At 42.5% G+C, this 19652-nt stretch overlaps 1 non-coding gene across 1 annotated transcript; it reads left to right on the top strand.

The window, feature by feature from the left end:
- Positions 1-14502: 14502 nt before the first annotated feature.
- TRNAK-CUU (transfer RNA lysine (anticodon CUU)) lies at positions 14503-14575 on the top strand. The gene has a single exon. It is a non-coding gene; the product is annotated as a tRNA-Lys (tRNA).
- The last annotated feature ends 5077 nt before the right edge of the window (positions 14576-19652 follow it).

Raw genomic sequence — 19652 nt, 5'->3', positions numbered from 1 at the left:
GGGTTTCCAAATCCAAACAGTTCTCTCAAGAAACAGCAAAAAAAAAAAAAAAGGAAAAGGATGTTCTTTTTCTCTCTTAAGACATTATTGGTCTGTTCATTATTACAAGGATGTTTACTCATGCAAAAAAAAAAAAAAATCAACCCACAGTATGTAATCTGGAGAGCAGGAGAAAGCAATTTCCACTAAACCTATAAATCCTCCTACGTCAGATGTCAGGGATTTTCTGAACTGAGATTGAAGCCCTGTGTTCTTGTTGAACAATTAGTTCGGCTGGTTGAAATTAGTTCATCATCAGATGCGGTGAGTATGTTAGTAAAGGTCTGTATTTTCTGGTCCAGTGAATAGAAGGAAAACAGAACAAAGCAATTTCCAAAATGAGAAGTGCCAGAGGTTGCCGAACCGAACCGTTTCCTATGCCAACTAAATGAGCTCCTCCCTGGATCTATTTTAAGCTTCCAGCCATTATTATTTGATTTAGCTGAGGGCTGGATTTGTACAGCGCCCCGCCCCCACTCCTTACTATGCTGAATCCGCAGAACCTCAGGGCTTCCTACCGAGGCAGTTTGTCCATGGGGCTAAGGTTGAGAGGGCTAGTGGGGAAGAGGCTTTTTTGTCTGTGTTTTGCACAAAAAGAACTAAATTTTCTTGTCAGCTATATTACTTGTATTATGAATGTCAGACTTTTCACATTTAAAAAAATACCAGGAATAAATTAACAGTAGCCATCAAGTCTCTGTTATCTATTGTTAAGAACAATGGGCCCAAAATGGAGTCACTTATGCTAAGCTCCATGTCACCAAATCGAGACTCAGTTTAAGCTCTCCCAGAAATGAAATCTTTTTTTTAACTTTTGCTTATTTTGAGAGAAAGAGAGCGAGAGAGAGAGTCAGCATGAGCAGGGGAGGGGCAGAGAGAGGAAGAGAATCCCAGGCAGGTTCCACATTGTCAATGCAGAGCCCAGTATGGGGCTCGGACTCACGAACTGTGAGCTCATAACCTGAGCTGAAGTCAAGAGTCTGACGCTTAACCGACTGAGCCACCTGGGAGCCCCCAGAAATGGAATCTTAAACCAGTCAATCAGGAGCCACCTAATTAGCATTAGTTAGGTAATCTTCCTGACAGACCCCTAAAAGAAAGCAACCTTGCAATAACCAGTCCACTTTTATGTCAAGTATAACTTCCTTGTCCCCCCCTCCAACACTGTGCTTCTGCTTCTACAAATCTCTCATTTTATAGAATTCCTCAGAGCTCCTTCCTAGCTACTAGATTAGATGTTGCCTGATTCAGGAATCATTGAACAAAGGCAATAAGATCTTCAAAATAGACTCAGTTGAATTTTTAAAATTGTTTATTTATTTATTTTGAGAGAGAGAGAGAGCAGGGAAGGGGCAGAGAGAAGGAGAATCCCAAGCACTGAAAGTGCAGAGCCCAATGCTAGGCTCAAACTCTTGAACTATGAGATTCTTTTAAAAAAATTTTTTTAAGGTTTTTTAATTTATTTCTAGGAGAGAGAGAGAGAGAGACAGCGTGAGCAGGGGAGGGTCAGAGAGAGAGGGAGTCACAGACTGAAACAGGCTCCAGGCTCTGAGCTGGCAGTCAGCACAGAGCCCGACGCGGGGCCCGAACCCACGAACCGCGAGATCATGACCCAAGCGAAAGTCGGACGCTTAACCGACTAAGCCACCCAGGCGCCCCTTTTTTTTTTTTTTTTAATTTTTTTTTTTTTTAAGGTTTTGAACTATGAGATTCTTGACCTGAGGCAAAATCAAGAGTCGGACACTTAACCGACTGAGTCACCCAGGTACCTCCTCAGTTGAATTTTTTGAACATCATAGTTTTTCTTTTTCTTTGATACGTGTTCAAAGACCGCTATAATCAACAGGCCAGAGTCTGTGTCTTCAACATAGAAGGGCAGTCTCAGACCTGGTGGAAGAAGATAGCCCAAGGTCCTTCAAACTACTGACTCTTCAAATCTTGGCTGACATGGCTTGGATAATTTTCAGAGCATATTGGCAGAAGTTAGTCAGAATTTCCAGGACTCTTTATAGTTGAAAAGCAGACAGTTTCATGAAACTGCTAACCCAACATCCATCAGAATGAGAATTAATTACATAAGACTGAACCAATGGGTGCAGGAAATTTTACTGAGGTTATTTGGAATATTTTGATTTGTTTTATTGCCTTGTTTACTGGATGTGTAAAGAAACCTTTTTCTTTGTATGCTCTCTGTAATTCACAATAATTTTGTAAATTCTGCTGTTGTAAACTAAAATGAAACATTTAAAAATGATATGATTCCCACTGACACAGTCAATTACCCTCCTCAGAATACAGAAACTTACCTAGTCCCTTTACTTTTCAATATAGTTATTTACATATATTCAATAAAAATCTGTCCTCCTTTTTGCCAGGATATAACTAGAAGACTCCATTATGCAATCAAGATCTTGCCTGGAATATTATAGTTGAGAATGATGCTCAGTTGACTAGATGTGACAAGCTATTTTAAATAACAAAGTTTGGGGGCACCTGGATGGCTCAGTTGGTAGAACATGCAACTCTTGATCTTGGGGCTGTGAGTTAGAGCCCCATGTTGGGTGTAGAGATAACTTAAAAATAAAATCTTTAAAAATTAAATCAATTTTAAAAATAAAGAACAAAATTTGGCTGTAATTATGGAATCAGTGCCTACAAAGTCCTCTTAGGAAAACTGATCTGGACCAGTTTATAGGGACCACCCTGTCAGGTAGTAAGGAAGGTCCTTCAAACGTAAGCCATTGGGGTATTTTTCAAAACCTCAGGAAGAAAGGAACTTGCCCAAAGTTACTGCAGCTAAAGTCTGGTGGAGTATCTTGGAACAGCAAATAAGACATGCTTTTCAAAGGCCAGTCTAAGATTTCTTATCATAACTTCTAGAAAGAAGTTAACTTAGAATCATTCGATACTGTAAAACCCTAGCTTTTGCAAAGCAAGCTGAAGGAGGGCTGTCTGATCGATCAACATTCTTGATGCACCTACTTAAGTAATCAGCCAAACCTAATGAGACCAGCATTTTTTGGTGACCAAGAATAATCTTTGAAATTATGTATAATCACAGGGAGGACTAAGCCTGTTAGTAAAAACTGTCAGATATTGAAATGGCCAAAACAGATTATGGGGTGTCCTTACAGTGCAATGCTAAGCTTTGTCCAGTGGGCCCTTCTCATTCTAGAGGGATGTGGCCTTTGATTGCCTTTGACCAGGCTATTTTACGACTCTGTAATGGTAGACATTAACATGTAGAAAACTGACAGTAATATATTTTTTCTGCCCATAGCTATGTAAACTATTCCTTTTCTCCAGTAAAGAATACAAATCTCTGTAAATCAGATCCTTAAATGTACTAGTTGTAACATCTTATTGGTCCTCTCACCAATTAATGAGTTAAATAAAAACTTTGACATGTGTCATAGTTATAGGAGTTGTAATTAGATCTTCTTATATAAATTATCCTTTAACAGCACTCAAAAATAGATGTTGAGGGGCGCCTGGGTGGCTTAGCCGGTTAAGCGTCCGACTTTCACTTAGGTCATGATCTCGCGGTTCGTGGGTTCGAGCCCCGCATCGGGCTCTGTGCTGACTGCCAGCTCGGAGCCTGGAGCCTATTTCAGAGTCTGTATCTCCCTCTCTCTCTGACCCTCCCCTGCTCACGCTGTCTCTCTCTCTCTCTCTCCTAGAAATAAAAAAAAAAAAAGATGTTGAAAATAATTCAGCATTGAGGAGGGCACTTGTTGAGATGAGCACTGGGTGTTATATGGAAACCAAACTGACAATAAATTATATTAAAAAAAGAAAGAAAATAATTCCACATATAGAAATAAAGGCAGAATATATGATGTTTCCAGAAGTCAATGAAAGCCAAGCATGATTAGATAGTTGGTAGGGACTTGGTGACCTGAAGAACCAAAGTGGCAAAGGGGAAAGATTCTGGGGATGAGTACATAAAAATCTCTAGGACAAGAAGTCATGGAGGAGACCATGGGACCATTAAATGGCTCTTTGATACTCATTTTGGAAAATGCATTTCTTTCTTGTTTGGAGGACCCCGAACATAACCGAAGAGAGCAAATCCAGATGGCTTCAAATACGCATTTCCTATCTTGTCTCAGTAGCTTAGCAGAAAGCCAGCTCAGCAAGTCTGAGTTAGCTCAATGGAAGGACAGGCTGATGCTAGGTGCCCAGCCTTCCCAATACGGCCACTTCCCCCACCAGAAAGCTCCAATGGCATAGCCCGAAGGGGAGGGAAACTGTCTCAGAGCACTTTTTTCATTTGGCCCTAGCCAACCATATCTAGCCCCAGTACCCCTCTTGAGGGGATCATGATGAGTGAAAAAGTCATGTGCACTTTGCTACTGCTCTACTTTTAAATGCCCTTTATTTTTTAAGTAGGCTTCACACCCAGTGTGGAGCCCATGGTGGGGCTTGAACTCCTAACCATGAGATTAAGACCTAAGCTGAGATCAAGAATGGGATGCTTATCTGACTGAGCCACCTAGGTGCCACCCTACTTAAAAGTGTTCTTAATAAATGTTTTTCCCCCATCAATACCATGTGACTCTATTGCAGAGAATATCCATGTCATTTTTGCAAGACAAGGACATAATAGGGATTTATAAAGAGTACACGTGGCCTAAGAGAACCAGCTGGAGCTAATATCCATATTCAGGAAGGCAAAGGGGTTAGAAATCATGACCCAAGGCTTATCAAGGACCCACACTGACCTACTCAAGTATAGTATTTCCAGACCAATTTTAAAACCACTATTTTTGGCCAAATCTTCCTTTTCCTTTATTCAGCACACCAATCTCCTCTCTTTCCAATTTCTTTTTTTATTCCTCAGTCATCCTGGCCTTCTCTACATCAATGCAAGAACTCCAGGGTCATAATTCCTTCAGTGGAGAAAGGAAAAGGCAGCAGTTGAGGCTAGTTGGCTTTTTCATTGCTTCTTCTATACTCTTCATGTGTCTCCTTAACTCTGGCCCTCAGAACCAGCCCAACACTCCATGACCAAGGCATTCACTGACCAAGAGAGTCAACTTCAGACATCACACTCCTGGTTGCTCCAAGACAATGGCCTGGGCCTTCATGAACTGTTTCCAAGTTACTCACTCCAGAACATTCTCTAGGTACATGACATCAATTTTGCTCTGGCTCTGAGCTTAGTATCTAAATGTGGTTTCTCAGCTTTGTACTGACGTTTGCTAGGTAGGAAATTGGAGATAAGAAATGCCCTAGTGGCTCCTGTGATCAATAGATTTTGTGTCCATTCTTTCCCTTTCTAATTACTTGTTTACTGTTATCTCCCTGAACAAGATTTCAATTATCAGTGAGGCATATATATCTCTTTTGCTCATCATTTAGAATCCTAGCTTGCTCACAGGTGGTGCTCAATAAATATTTAGTGAATGAACCTATTAAATGCCCAATGCTTTTATTTCTTAAGGAAGAAAATACATAAATACATTTAAATTTTTTCTAAGTTTAATTTTGAAGCATTTCAAAGCATAGGAGACAATTTCTGATACTCATGTATTGATACATTTTAGGAAAACGTTCAACAATGTTTGAAACAAAAATTATTTTTCATTAACATTGATTTAATTTTTTAAACAATACCATAATTGCCCCAATTCCCTCACCTTGAAAGTTCATCCAAATTCAAATAATCTTTTTTATAAAATAATCTTTTCTGATCACAATAACTCATCTTAAATTCTCTCTCTCTGTACTGGTATCATTTATTCTATATCGCAAATTTAGTATTTTTTAAGTGTTTATTTTAGACAGAGAGAGTACTGCTGGAGGCCGAGCCGGCTCCGGCAGGTCCAGGGATTCCCTGAAGGATGGACGGTGTCGGCGAGAGAGAGAGTAAGAGAGCCCCGAGATTCTTTCTGATCACCAGGCAGGCATCTCTGTCCTGTCGGTTTCGGTGTCTTTATTTATAGGTTAAATGATAACATGACATCAGAAAAAGGAATTCTTACAATGGATAACTCTTTGTGATAAGATGCTTTGGAAAGTGTACAGAAGCAGGTTTTACAGAAATATTCTTGCAGAACTATTCCAATTATGGTGAGGTTAAGTAAATCTTATAACTAAAGATTTAGCAGGGTATTCTTAGTAAAAGACAGGATACATATTTGTTCTAAGTTAATCACGCTAAGGTTAGGTCATAGGTTAAGTGTATAGATGGGCTAAGAGTCATTCTGTCTGGCTCTCAAGTGAATGTTTCTGAGTTGGTTAATAAGTTGTTTGTGGAAACCTATCTGATGCCGAATGTGTGAACACCATGGAGGCCCTAAAAGTGTCAGCCTTTCGTTTGTGGGTAATGCTTTAGCTCCTCTTATCTATCCTCATCCCAGCCACCTGTAAGGGAGGGTGTTTGCAGAAAGTAGGCCTTGGGGAAGGGACTGCCATCCATCACCAATTAGGAGAAGGTGTAAGTATTAACTTAAGTTTTGCCTTTATCTGTACCTTAACTCTAAATTAGGCTCTTTGTCTCGGGGCCAGGCTCATTTGTAATTCTTGTGTTCTTAACCCCCTAAGTCTTGGATCTGCAAGACCCTTAGGAAGAGCCTTTTGACAATCATCTGTAGAGCTTTCATCTAAAATCTCTCTTGTAAAGGCAGAAATATGCTTTTCCTTATGAGGTATCTGTCTTCAGAATATTGGTCTGATATGGAATATTGTGAGGCCTGCTCAATACCAGCACAACATGAGCCAGTAGTAGCAGGAGATGCCAGTTTTCATTTCTCATGGCAGTAGCTGTGCAAACACTGCCATTTCCTTGCTGTGACTGCCATCCATAGAGGCCGGTGTGGCTCCCGGCAGAGCACAAGTGGAGGAGGGACACAGAGAGAGGGAGACACAGAATCTGAAGCAGGTTCCAGGCTCTGAGCTGTCAGCACAGAGCCCAAAATGGGGCTTGAACTCACGAACTGTGAGATCATGATCTGAGCCAAAGTCAGACACTTAAGCAACTGAGTCAGTCAGGCCTTCCAAATTTTAGCATTTAATTATCTACTGCCTAAAATGGTTGGCTACTTATTTCACATACACTGTATTAACCTTCTTTCTCTGATATAAAATGTCATCAACTGTATCTTTTTCATCTTTTTATCACACTAGCATCCAGCCCAAGACCTTGTACACTGTTGGTTGAAAAATTCCTTCCTTTTTGATTCTTTATTTCTCATAATTACGGTCAAAAAATAAATGTTTCATTAATGCTTATCTCGTGATTCTCTGAATAATCTCTCAAACATTGGGCCTTGGGAGGTTGGGTACTTGGTCTCCTTCCTGGGAGGCAACCCCTACTTCCTGGTTTGGCAAGTTCTTTCCAGTAGGAGCCACAAGTGAGTTTTTAAAATGTAATTTTTGGAACACCTGGGTGGCTTAGTCGGTTAAGCTTCCAACTTTTGCTTGGGTCATGATCTCGCGGTTCTTTCGCTTGGGTCATGATCTTGTGGTTCCTGGGTTCGAGCCCCGCGTCGGGCTCTGTGCTGACTGCCAGCTCAGAGCCTGGAGCCTGTTTCAGTCTGTGACTCCCTCTCTCTCTGACCCTCCCCTGCTCACGCTCTCTCTCTCCTAGAAATAAATTTTTAAAAAAATGTAATTTTTAGTTTAATTTGACTAGAGGTTATGAACATCAACTAGCAACAGAATCAGTAAGAAAAACACATACACAACCCCCACCCTTGAAAAAGAGAATGAAAGAAGACAGCACTAATGATTCCTATTTTTTAAATTATCATGGTTTGCCATTTTAGATGACTTGAATTTTTCCTTCCATCAGGCTAGAACTAGTAATGAGAGGAGCACTTATGGCATACAGAGTATTTTCAGCACAGTAATGGACATCTTGGGTGACTTTGACTTGCTGTACTGCAATCTTTCATTTGGAATAATCCTTCTAAGTCACAGATCCATCTAGGACTAGCAATAAATAATAAGTATCTGTAAAGTGCTATGTCAATGAAAATAATAATATCACAGAAATAATTTGCAACAACCTCCTCAACAAGTGACCCATGGAAAACCAATAGATCGTTTAAAAAGTAGTCAGAAGTAGTGGCTCTCAAAAAACAGACTCTTAACTACAGAGAACAAACTGATGGTTAACAGGGGGGAGTTGGGGGGATGGGTGAATTAGGTGATGGAGATTTAGGAGTGCATTTATCATGATGAGCATTGAGTACTGTATAGAATATTGTTGAATCACAATATTGTGCACCTGAAACTAATATAACACTGTATGTTAACTATACTGGAGTTTTTTTTTAAAAAATAGAAACAAAAAGTTGTGGTTCTCAACCAGTATTTCAGCCCACCCAGTGAACTGAAGAGCACTGGGTGCCTTTGGCAAAAGCCAAGGGAGTCCATCAATCTGTACAGATACTATATCTGCAAAAAATAGAGACTTGACTCAAGCAGGCTTAACAAGAAACATATTATCTCACAAAGCAAGATATCCAGGCTGCAGGTTTGTTTGATTTAGCAGTGTCATCAAAAACTCAGGTTCTTAAAAAACAATTTAGGTTCTTTCCTTCCTCATTCTTTCGTGTGTCTTCTATTTCCTTACTCATGGTTGCAATATGGCTGCCAACAGCAACAAGATTCCTTATTCATATCCAGTGGGAAAGAGAATACCTCTCCCCAGAGTATGGAAGATAAGGTCTTCTCTTCAGTTTGACTGGGCCAAGTAAGGTCCTAAGTCCGTCGCTGGACCAGTTACCTTCACTGGGGGGAAATGTGATCTGATTGACTTAGAATCATCAGGATCCACCTCTGGACTGGGAATGGGGCAGATGCGTGAAGAAAATCACCGGAGCTGTGATTCAGGAAGGAGGAAACAGGGTGAAAGCTGGCTCAGCCACCAGTGGTACCCACCACAGTTGTGAAGCCTGTGCACTGTGAAGACTACGACACTGTGAGGACCTGCCTTTGCCTCTGTTTCCAAACGCCCTAGTGGCTCCTGTGATCAATAAAATGCAAACACATTTTATTTATTTATTTTTTTTAATTTTTTTAATTTTTTTAATGTTTTATGTATTTCTGAGAGAGAGAGACAGCATGAGCAGGGGAGGGTCAGAGAGAGAGGGAGATACAGAATCTGAAGCAGGCTCCAGGCTCTGAGCTAGCTGTCAGCACAGTGCCTGATGTGGGGCTCGAACCCACGACCTGTGAGATCATGACCTGAGCCGAAGTTGGATGCTTAACTGACTGAGCCACCCAGGCACCCCAAAATGCAAACACATTTTAGGAATGTTTTGCAAGTGCAACTGAATTCATAAGGACCTTCACCCATATGTTTTCTCCAGCTGGTGATATTAAAATTATGACTACAGGGGCACCTGGATGGCTCAGTCAGTTAAGCACCGGAGTCTTGATATCGGCTCAGGCCATGACTCGTGGTTTGTGAGATCCAGCCCCACATGGGGCTCTGCTTTTATAGCTGGAACCCTGCTTGGGATTTTCTCTCTCCCTCTCTCTCTGCCCCTCCCCTGCTTGCTCTTTCTCTCTCTCTCTCAAAATAAGTAAACATTTAAACATTTCTTTAAAATTATGACTATAGTCACCTGATTAGAAAGGAAAGAAGGAAGAGAGGCTGTTGGTGATGTAAATCTATGAATAACACCACTGGTCCCGTGGGGAGTCGGCGCAGCCCTGTCTCCCTCTGCTGGAATCAAGATAAAATTGTTAAGGCAACTTTTTCTCATTCCCAAGTCTGTCTTCAACTGAAACACAGAAGGCTTCTAGGTTCAGGCAGAACTTCACAGAAAGTCCCCCAGTTTCTTGTCAGTGGAGTTTGATATGCTTGCCACAGTTCTAGGGGAGTCGCTGTGGGGAAAAAAACAAATACCAGGAGATCTATTCCTAAAGCCACAGTGACTATTTGGATCCCTTCATGGGGTAGCTGGGATGAAAGAGGGGTGCTGATGTGAGGCTCCCTCTGTGGCATTATGTGGTCTGAGGGCTAAATGCAAAAAACAAGGACTTCTTTTGTTGTCCCCAAAGCCACCCAACTGAACAATTGCAGTTTGCAACTGAGTGGTCCCGTGGCATTTACGAAACACTGTTATATACAGGGTTCCGTGTGGCCCCCAAACCAGGCCTGAAAGCAGGCACGGGAGCACTACTTCTACTTTATCCACGAGGAACCAAGGCCCCAAGACATGAAGTTATTTCTCCCAGGACGTGTGGTTAATAAACAGGAAAACTTCTACTTTTGATCCCAGGACCTGGGCTTTTCCATTGACTCTAACCCCGCCCCCTTTCCGAAATGGCAGGTCTGCAAAATCATCTTATTTGTCAGTCTTCTTTTTTAAAAAAAATTTCTTTAATGTTTATTTATTTTTTAGAGAAAGACAGAGACAGAGAGACAGAGCACAAACAGGGGAGGGGGATAGAGACAGTCACGCTCCGTGCTCTGAGCTGTCAGCACAGAGTATGACACTCCTAACATGAGGCTCGAACCCATGAGCTGGAAGATCATGACCTGAGCTGAAGTCAGAAACCTAACCAACTGAGCCACCCGGGTGCCCCTGTCACACAATCTTCTTATTTCACATGTTGCCCAAAGCATTTTGAAGACACCTTAGATCTTAGTTAATTAGTTTCAGATTATTCCCTGTTAATTAGTGGAAATTATTCATTTAAATGAAAGAGAGGCTTTTTGGCTAGGGTAAGAATTGATTCTTTAAATAAGAAGCCACATTTAGAACTGCTCAACTCTTGAAGAAGGAAAGAATGTCATTTAATTTTACCATAGAGTAAACAACAGGCTTAAACTGAACTCAGCAGCAGAAAAGAAGGACTTAACAGCTGTGCAATTTAATGTCTGACTATTTATCTTTTTTTAGGGGCACATGAGTGACTCAGTTGGTTAAGTGTCCAACTTCGGCTCAGGTCATGATCTTACAGTTCGTGGGTTCGAGCCCTCTGTGGGCTCTGCAGTGAACCCAGAGCCTGGAGCCTGCTCTTGATTCTCTCTCTCTCTCTCTCTCTCTCTCTCTCTCTCAAATAAAGAAACATTTAAAAAATTAAAAAAACAAAACAAAATGTTGTTAAGCATGTGACTACCTTGATTCCCAGATTTTCGTTGCATACAATTTCTTAAAACAAATTAACATAAATTCCACTCTCTCTTTGAATCTGTTGAAAAACAAAAACAAAATGGCAAGCCACAGAGTATCCATTTGTCTCCAGTTTTTCAAATGACTTGGTTCTTTGCTTTAAGGAGAGAAAAAACACTGGAGACCCTTAAGAGTCCATGAAATGAATGCTTTTTTGCAGATTTGTGTCCACTTTCTGTCCCCTGAGGGCCAGCACTGGGCTTTCCTTAGAGACTTCGGAACACCCTGAATCTTGCTCCACACGCCGCCGTCCCACCAGGAAAACACCCACGACGGCTCCCTGTGATAGAAATTCACAGGTTAGTGGAGGACTGTAGTCCTTGATCAATGATGCAGAGAATCATGGCCCTTCCAGCTGGGGGAGGAGTTGGTGTTCCCCAAGTTCACCTACCTCACTTATGAACAGAAAACAAGTCCAGATGGGTACTTTGGTTTGTTTCTTCTTATCTTTCTTTTTTAAAAAAATTTTTTTTACATGTATTTATTTTTGAGAGACAGAGAGAGACAGAGCACAACTGGGGGAGGCGCAGAGACAGAAGGAGACACAGAATCCCAAGCAGGCTCTGTAAGGCCACAAGTCTAAACGTCTAAACCAAACTGACTCCATGACAGGCTTTAAGTTTCCCCTCTAAACTAGAAGGCCTGAGTTTCGGCTTCCCCCGAAACTATCAGGCAGTTACACATTGCCCAAGGCAGGAGAAACCACCCTTGCAACACCCAATCAGGAAAGGCCAGCGACCACCCTCCACATTACTGAGGGAGAGGCCTGGAGACAGAAACTATAGACAGGACCCTGTTACTTAATGTTAAAGTTAACCCCTTTGTCGCTGAACAAGACCCTAGGCTCGCTCTGTGATTGAATTTAAAGGTACTCTAAGCGTTGTAATTGGATCCCGCCGAAAGTAACGAATACTCTAGACAATGTGGCTGGTCAAACCCGGTGTCAATGATGTTGTAGAATTATGATTGGATCACTGTTCCCATGTCACACCTTCTGTAACTCCCCCGTCTCAAACCCCATAAAAACCCTACTCTGCCCTTGTTCGGGGCCCTCAGCACGGATCCACGGCGCTGGTGAAGTCTGTGAGCTCGAGCTCGAGCCCGTAATAAAGCCCTTTGCTTTTGCATGCGTGACTCGGTCTCCCCAGTGGTCTCTGGTCGGTGAGGATACTGCGATCTGGGTATAACAGCTCCAGGCTCTGAACTGTCAGCACAGAGCCCGATGTGGAGCTCAGACTCACAAACTGTGAGATGGGACTTGAGTTGAAGTCAGACACTTAACAGACTGAGCCGCCCAGGCGCCCCTTGGGTTCCTTTTTCCCAGTGGCTACAAAGTTGTAGGAGGTTCTCATTCTTATTAGCTCCATTTAGGTACTACTGGTAATTTCCTGTATTAGTCAATGCTGAAGATAGGTAGCCAATCCCTGGTGATGTGGTTTGGGGGGGTCATAACTTCTGCTTCTAATTTTTCTGCAGAAAATGCTAAAGAAAACAGCACAGGTGGTTTTCTCAGCTGGTTCTTCTAGAATTGAACATTCAGTTTCAGGAGTTGCTAAGTTTCACCTAACTTAAGAATTTCCACAGCTCACATTCTGAAACCTCAGTGTTAGGGACATGCAATATTTTAAACAACCATGGTTATTTTGCTTAAAAACTGAACTTCATTTTTAGATCAATTTGGAGGTGTTAATTAGTGGTCCCCAGGATTTTTATTTTAAGTTTTTATTTATTTATTAATTTAAGTAATATCTACAGCTAACGTGGGGCTCGAACTCATGACCCCAAGATCAAAAGTCACAGGCTCTTCCCACTGAGCCAGCCAGGTGCCCTCACTTTTTTTTTTTTTAAGGAGTGGTCCCCAGTAATTTTAAAAGAAAAAAGAAAAAGGGGTACCAGGGTGGCTCAGTAGGTTAAGTGTCCCACTTCAGCTCAGGTTGCAATCTCACAGTTCATGAGTTGGAGCCAGCGTGGCGCTTTCCACTGTCCGTGCCGAGCTTGCTTGGGATCCTCTGTCTCCCTCTCACCCCACCCTGCTCATGCTCTTTCTCTCTATCTGTCTCAAAAGTAAATAAACATTTAAAAAATAAATAAAAGAAAGAAAAAAAAATAAATGCTGTGCTGTCCATCCCCCCTCCCCCATCCCCACCCAGTCATGCAAGGTGCCTTCTGACTCAGTTGTTCACAGCCTCTCGAACAGAAGGGGGTGCAGCCTAAGGTGCAAGGGTCTGTAAGAAGCAAGGCCAAATGTCCAGGCAGTGAGGATAGACATTCCAGTAAATGACCAAATGGTCCTGGATATGGGGATGCTTCCTTCTTAGCATTCAGTGCTACGGGAGTGTTTCCCACCTCAGCGGGGCATCAAACTGTGTACCCTGGGAAAGTAGGAGCTCACAGGGTCTGTTGCATCCTGTGGGTGGTTCTGATTATCTCATAAATACAGAGTTTTTGCTAAGAATATGGCTGACCCAACAGTCTTACCACAAACCTCCAGGAAGACCAAAATGGGAAGTCAGTAAGATTTTAGGCAAACTTGCAGTTTCCTTCTGTTATATCTTATAGACAGCTTACCAGCAAATTTGAAATAGCAACCCTCCCACGAGGAAATAAAGGCGGTAGATGAAGATGATTACCGTAAAGTGAGCTGCTAGGAGGAGGTATAATGACATCTTTTTAGAAAGGCAGATGGCACAATGGTAACAGCTGAGATTCGAGCCAGTTCTATGGATTCAAATCCCATTTATGCCATTTATACCTGTGTGGCCTCTGGGAGGTACACCTGTCCAGGCCTCGAGTTCTTCATCTGTAAAATGGGAATGATAGCAATAATGTTTACCTTTTAGGAAGGTAGATGAGTTAATAAACAAAACATTCATGACACATGTGAAATATTCCACTATAAGTTTTCAAGGGAAAACTGTGAATTTGTCACAGACAACACTACCACCTTGCACGTACCCAGAGCTTTCAGCTGACAGATACTTTGTGTGCTTTCTCTCATTTGCTTCTCAGAAAGAAAGAAAGAAAGAAAGAAAGAAAGAAAGAAAGAAAGAAAGAAAGAAAGAAAGAAAGAAAGAAAGGAAGAAAGGAAGGAAGGAAGGAAGGAAGGAAGAAAGAAACCAAAAAACCTGTGAGGTAGACTAGATAGAAACTAGTGCCTCCATTTTACACATAAGAAAACAAAAAGTCCAAGAATTTTCTCCACTGTAAAATGGGGCAATTAATCAGGAGTGACTCATTTCTAAGTTGTAAAGCATCTTCAAACCAAGCCTACTTCCTTCATTTGATTGCAATTGGAAGACAACAACTTTTCAAAAGTGCATGAACTGCCCAGCTAGCTCAGTCGGTAGAGCATGAGACTCTTAATCTCAGGGTCGTGGGTTCGAGCCCCACGTTGGGCGGTTACTTTTCCTTTCTCTGGGGCACCTGGGTGGCTCAGTCAGTTAAGCATCCAACTCTTGATCTGACTCAGGTCATGATGTCATGGTTCATGAGTTCAAGACCTGCATTAGGCTCTCTCTGCTGTCAGCTAGTTTCAGATCCTCTGTATCCCTCTCTGTGTGCTTCCTCCCCGCCTCAAAAATAAACATTTGTTTTTAAGTTCATGATTTCTCCCACTCCTTCTCCCCCCTCAAAAATAAATAAACTTTTTTTAAGTGCATGAATTGGTAATTGTTCACTTTCTCAAACTTGCCATCATCCACAAACTCCTCACTCACCAAAGCACGTTCCAGATGCATGCTTGTGCCTCAGAGCGTTAGTTGTTAGTGGAGTGTCTTTGATGAGAATGCTTCTGTGATTAGTCAAGCATATCCTCACTCACGCCTGTCAGTCTCTTTATTTATAAACTATAAATTTATTATTTATAGGTTTATTTAAGTTATTTATTGTAATTATTATAAAAAGCTTTACTTCTCCAAACTGAAAATGATCTCAATGTCTATCAGCAAGAGAATGGGAAAGAGATCATGCTTTATTCATACAGCGGGATGCTACTCAGCAGCAAATAGGAATGAACTACAGGTACTTGCAACAACATGAATGAATCTCAAAAATGTATGTTGAATGAAAAAAGCCAGACACGAAAGAGTACATACTTTTCGATTCCGTGTATATGAAGTCTGAGAAATGACAACTCAAATCTACTGGTGATAGAACTCAGAGCAGTGGCTGGGAGGTCAGGGGGAGGTGGACATAAGGAATGATTGGAAATAAGGCGTAACAGGTGTCAGAAAGGTTCTGTCTCTTGCTGGCAAGGTGGGTTACTGGGAATACACACTTGTTGAAACTCAATGAACGATACAATTAAGATCTGTGCATTTCATTGCATGTAGAGCATGCATCAATAAAAGCTGTCAGCTGTAGGTAGTTTATACAATAAACTAATAGTTTACTAAAAGGTAGCTTTTCCAGAAATACAGATATGACTAGACGTGCCAACCATTTAGATGCCCATATTCGTGTGGACCATTGATTAACATGAAGTAGACAGGAACAGAAGAGTATTGCAGTAAGTTGAATCACAGGCACACAACGGCCCACGTGACTAACGTATTAACAAACACATTGTTATTCACAATATATTGTTTTAAATGTAGTTTTGTTTCTTTTATTAAGAAAGAAGCTCCAAAACAATAGATTCCAGCTACTTAATCTTACTCTGGTATTTTTCTTATTATTACTTTTTAAATGTTTATTTCTTTTTGAGAGAGAGAGAGGCAGAGAGGGAGACACAGAATCCAAAGCAGGTTCCAGGCTCCAAGCTGTCAGCACAGAGCCCAACACAGGGCTCAAACTCAGGAACCATATGATCAGGACCTGAGCCGAAGTCAGATACTTAACCGAGTGAGCCACCAAGGCGCCCCTTATTTTTAATGTATGTATATCATATTTGCCGACCAGCTGAATTTCTAAAGATACTCAGACTCAGAAGAAGCTCTCCTCTGTGTCACATTTACATCCTTCAAGCCAGCAGGAAATCTCAAAACAATGTACTACTGTTAACTAAGAGGGTGGGGTGATTCAGGGCCAACCCTTCATTTTCCTGGACAAACAACCTCAGACTGAGAATCACTTTGGAGGCTGTTTTGCTCTCTTGACTCTAGTATTCAAGGCCCCTGAGAATACTAGAGAGTGTGAGGGGGACAGGCCAGCTCAGCCCCTGGAGACAACAGTCACACAAACAGGTGGAGCAGTAGTGAGGGCAGGGGCTTTAAGGCCCTCACAGTCTATACCAAGGAGAATTGCCTCAGATTTGCTAACCCCATTTGCTTGTCCCTAAAATTGGCAGCGTTGGGGGAAAGGAAAACGCCTGCCCTCTTTCAAAATAAACGATGGCAGGGACTCAGTTCCCAGGTCTTATTTCTGGGCCTAGAAACATTCCAAGTCTCTGAGCTCAGTAGTAACAGAAGCTCCTGGCATCAACACAATGCTTTAGAAAGACCCGTGTATCTCTGCCCTGCTTCACATTTGAGAATAGTAACAAGAAGGCATCTGGATGAGAGGGAGGGATGAGGCAATGGCTGAACATTTTGTCTTTTCTTATGACCTTCCTTGCTGTTCTCAGCCGGGGCTTCATGGATACAAGTGGGTGTGTTCTTGGGTGGCGTGGTGGGAACCACTCTTACCTACACTATATGTTTTTCTTTTTCTTCCAGAATAACCTGAGTTTTAGCTAGGTATATGCCTATTCAGAGCAAATACATTTCCCAGCATTCTTTGCAGCTAGATGTGGCCATAAGACCAAGCTTCAGCCAATGGAGAAGTGTGCAACAGCTCCCTGGGACTTTCCTTGAAAGATAGCTGGCATGCTCCATTGTTCCTTCTTCCTTCCCTTAAGCATCCTGCCTCTTCAACTGCAGAAAGAACTCTAGGATTCCTAGCACCATCTTGGACCATGACGTCAAGGGCCATACCCCAAAAGGCAGCAAGCAGTGAGCTGGAAACAGCCTGAGTTTTCATGAGACTACATGGAAGAAAGCTGCTAGAGCATTCTGGACTGCCTCTTCCAGACTTCCTTCTTTTTAAGCCCATGTTCTTTACTTGTAGCTGAATCTAACTGAACCTGGTGTAGGTGACATTCAGCAAGTCACTAAAAACAAATAGTATTCAATGACATCAAGCACATTTTTTCAAAGGAGTTTTCCTAAGGCCAGAGATATGCTCTAGGAAACTCAGTGAAAAGCATGATTGAGTGAAGAATCCTGAGAGGTGACCCATGTCATCATTCCAACTTCAGAAAAAAAACACATGAAGTGCCAAAGGCTAGGCACTTGTAGGTGTCCCAGTGGGTCACAGGGCTGAGAGGATGAAATCTCTAGCCAAAGGGAGAAGTCTTAACCCAGGTCACATGCTGTTACCAATTCATGTCACTTGAGGAATATTAACTAATTTGGATTCTATAACTGCCAGAAAAGAGTATCTGGGTAAGCACTTTTCCTTTAAAAATTAGCTGTCTGCCAGTATGCAAGTTACTCAACCTCTCTGGGTCTGTTTTCTCATCTGCAAAATGAAGAATGAATCCTCCTCACAGAAAAGTAATTCCCAGAAGCGCCTGGGTGGCTCTGTCAGTTGATCATCTGACTTCGGCTCAGGTCATGATCTCATGGCTCATGAGTTCAAGCCCCGCTTGGGCTCACTATTGTCAGCACAGAGCCCACTTCAGATCCTCTGTCCCCCTCTCTCTCTGCCTCTTCCCCTCCCGGCTCTCTCTTTCCCAAAAACAAATAAACATTTAGAAAAAGGAAGGTGGTCCCCCAAAGCACGGATTGGTCCACGACAAAGTTTTCATCTACCTTTTTGATGAAAATGTCTGGTTAAAAGGCAAACTGGGTTCTCTTGCCAAGAATTTTATATACTCTGTGATCAGGTTAGTGTTAAAATATTTGTTGTTTGAGAAATGACTGCAATTACAGATGGAACTGGTATTTGGGGTTGTAGCGCACTTTTAAATGTTTTCTTCCCTCCTCTCTTTTTCCTTCTTGACCTTTCTCCTCCTCATCTGCTCTTCGACTCCTCTCCTTTGTCTACATTGTATTTCATTGTATTTTCTCTGGGTCAGCACTGGGCTGAGTGCTTTAGACCGGTTAACTCACTTACTCCTCATAGGCACCCTAAGAGGCCAGAATTACCATCTTCCCCGGCCCGCCCCCCCCCCCCCCAGATGGAGAAACTAAAGCTCAGAGAGATTAAGTACATTGCTCAATGTCACACAGTTAGCAAAATGCATTCACTGAATCGCCAGCCTCCTGCCTCCGCACGGGACATGAGTAAGACATTTCAGTAGCTAGCAGGAAATGACAAAGTGTAAGTAAAGCACCAGGCACAGTACTTAGCCCATAGTGGGTACTCACAAAGAGTAGTTGTTCATTTATTCCTTCCATAAATACTTACTGGGCCACGTGCCCAGCACGGAGATACCAGGAGATACAGCAGATAAGAATATAGATGGAAATCCCTGTCCTGTGGAGCTTACATTCTAGGTAGGGCTTATTACCGCTGTGATGGCATCTTCCGCCGCAGCTCTCACCCAGGGGTGGAGAGGAGGAATGAAAAAAGTTTGCGGCCATGTTGCCCTCTACAACCCTGCAACAGCAGAGCAGACATCGGGGGAGAAATGGGGTCATCGTGCCGGCATTCCTACCGGAAGTGGGGCAGTGGTGCTGTCTTAGGGAAGAGGAGAGGTGATGGGGATTGGAAGAAGTAGGTGAAGGCTGGGGGCCAGAAGACCAGGACCCAGAGCTGGAAGCTTTTTCCAAATAGTTTGGGCAGATCCGCTGTCAGTGCAGAAACCTGAAGTTCTGTGGGCGGTTGGTGCCTACGTGTCCCTCCCACTTTGAACTTCCATTCCACCCGCGCCACCAAGAAGCCAGGTATCTTCGGGACGGATCCGAGCAGTGCTGATGGGAGAGGACGACGCTTCCCTGGGGGGTGGGGGGGTGTGTCTCAGACTCCACAGCTTTCTTGCAGGGAACCATGCCAGCTGAAAGGACTTGGGGTCAAAAGTCCTGTTGCAGTCCTGGCCCTGTAACTTGCCATATTTACCTCTTATCTCCTCTGTGAACTTCCTTCACGGGGATCTTGGAAAGATTAAAGCACTGGGCACTTGCTTACAGCAGACTGTCTTCTTTGTTGCGCTAGTTGGTTTGCCCAAGAGCAGGATGAAAAATTTTGTTGGGAAAAGAGGAAGGATGAGCTTCTGTTCCTTCCTTACTGTTCCCCCATTCTGGCTGGGTCCATTGCCTTGTCCCCACTCCCTCTGCGCATTTCTATTCTCCCATCTCCCACCCCTGGAGTAGCCCACTGGATCCCAGGGAACACAGTTTGCAAACCATGCAAATCATGTCGAGACAATACTCTCCCAAAGAAATTTATTTCAGATTTTAGTAACTGCCTTCAAAAAAGCATTAGTGTTATTTAAGAGAGTGAAAGACACTTCAACTACCTCCATTCTGACCTTGGTCTGTAATTTTCTAATTC

Source organism: Crocuta crocuta, unplaced genomic scaffold (genome assembly GCF_008692635.1).
Source record: "Crocuta crocuta isolate KB4526 unplaced genomic scaffold, BGI_CrCroc_1.0 scaffold9, whole genome shotgun sequence".
NCBI lineage: Eukaryota > Metazoa > Chordata > Mammalia > Carnivora > Hyaenidae > Crocuta > Crocuta crocuta.
Note: the sequence above shows the minus strand (reverse complement) of the source record. Positions and strands in the feature narration are given on the sequence as shown.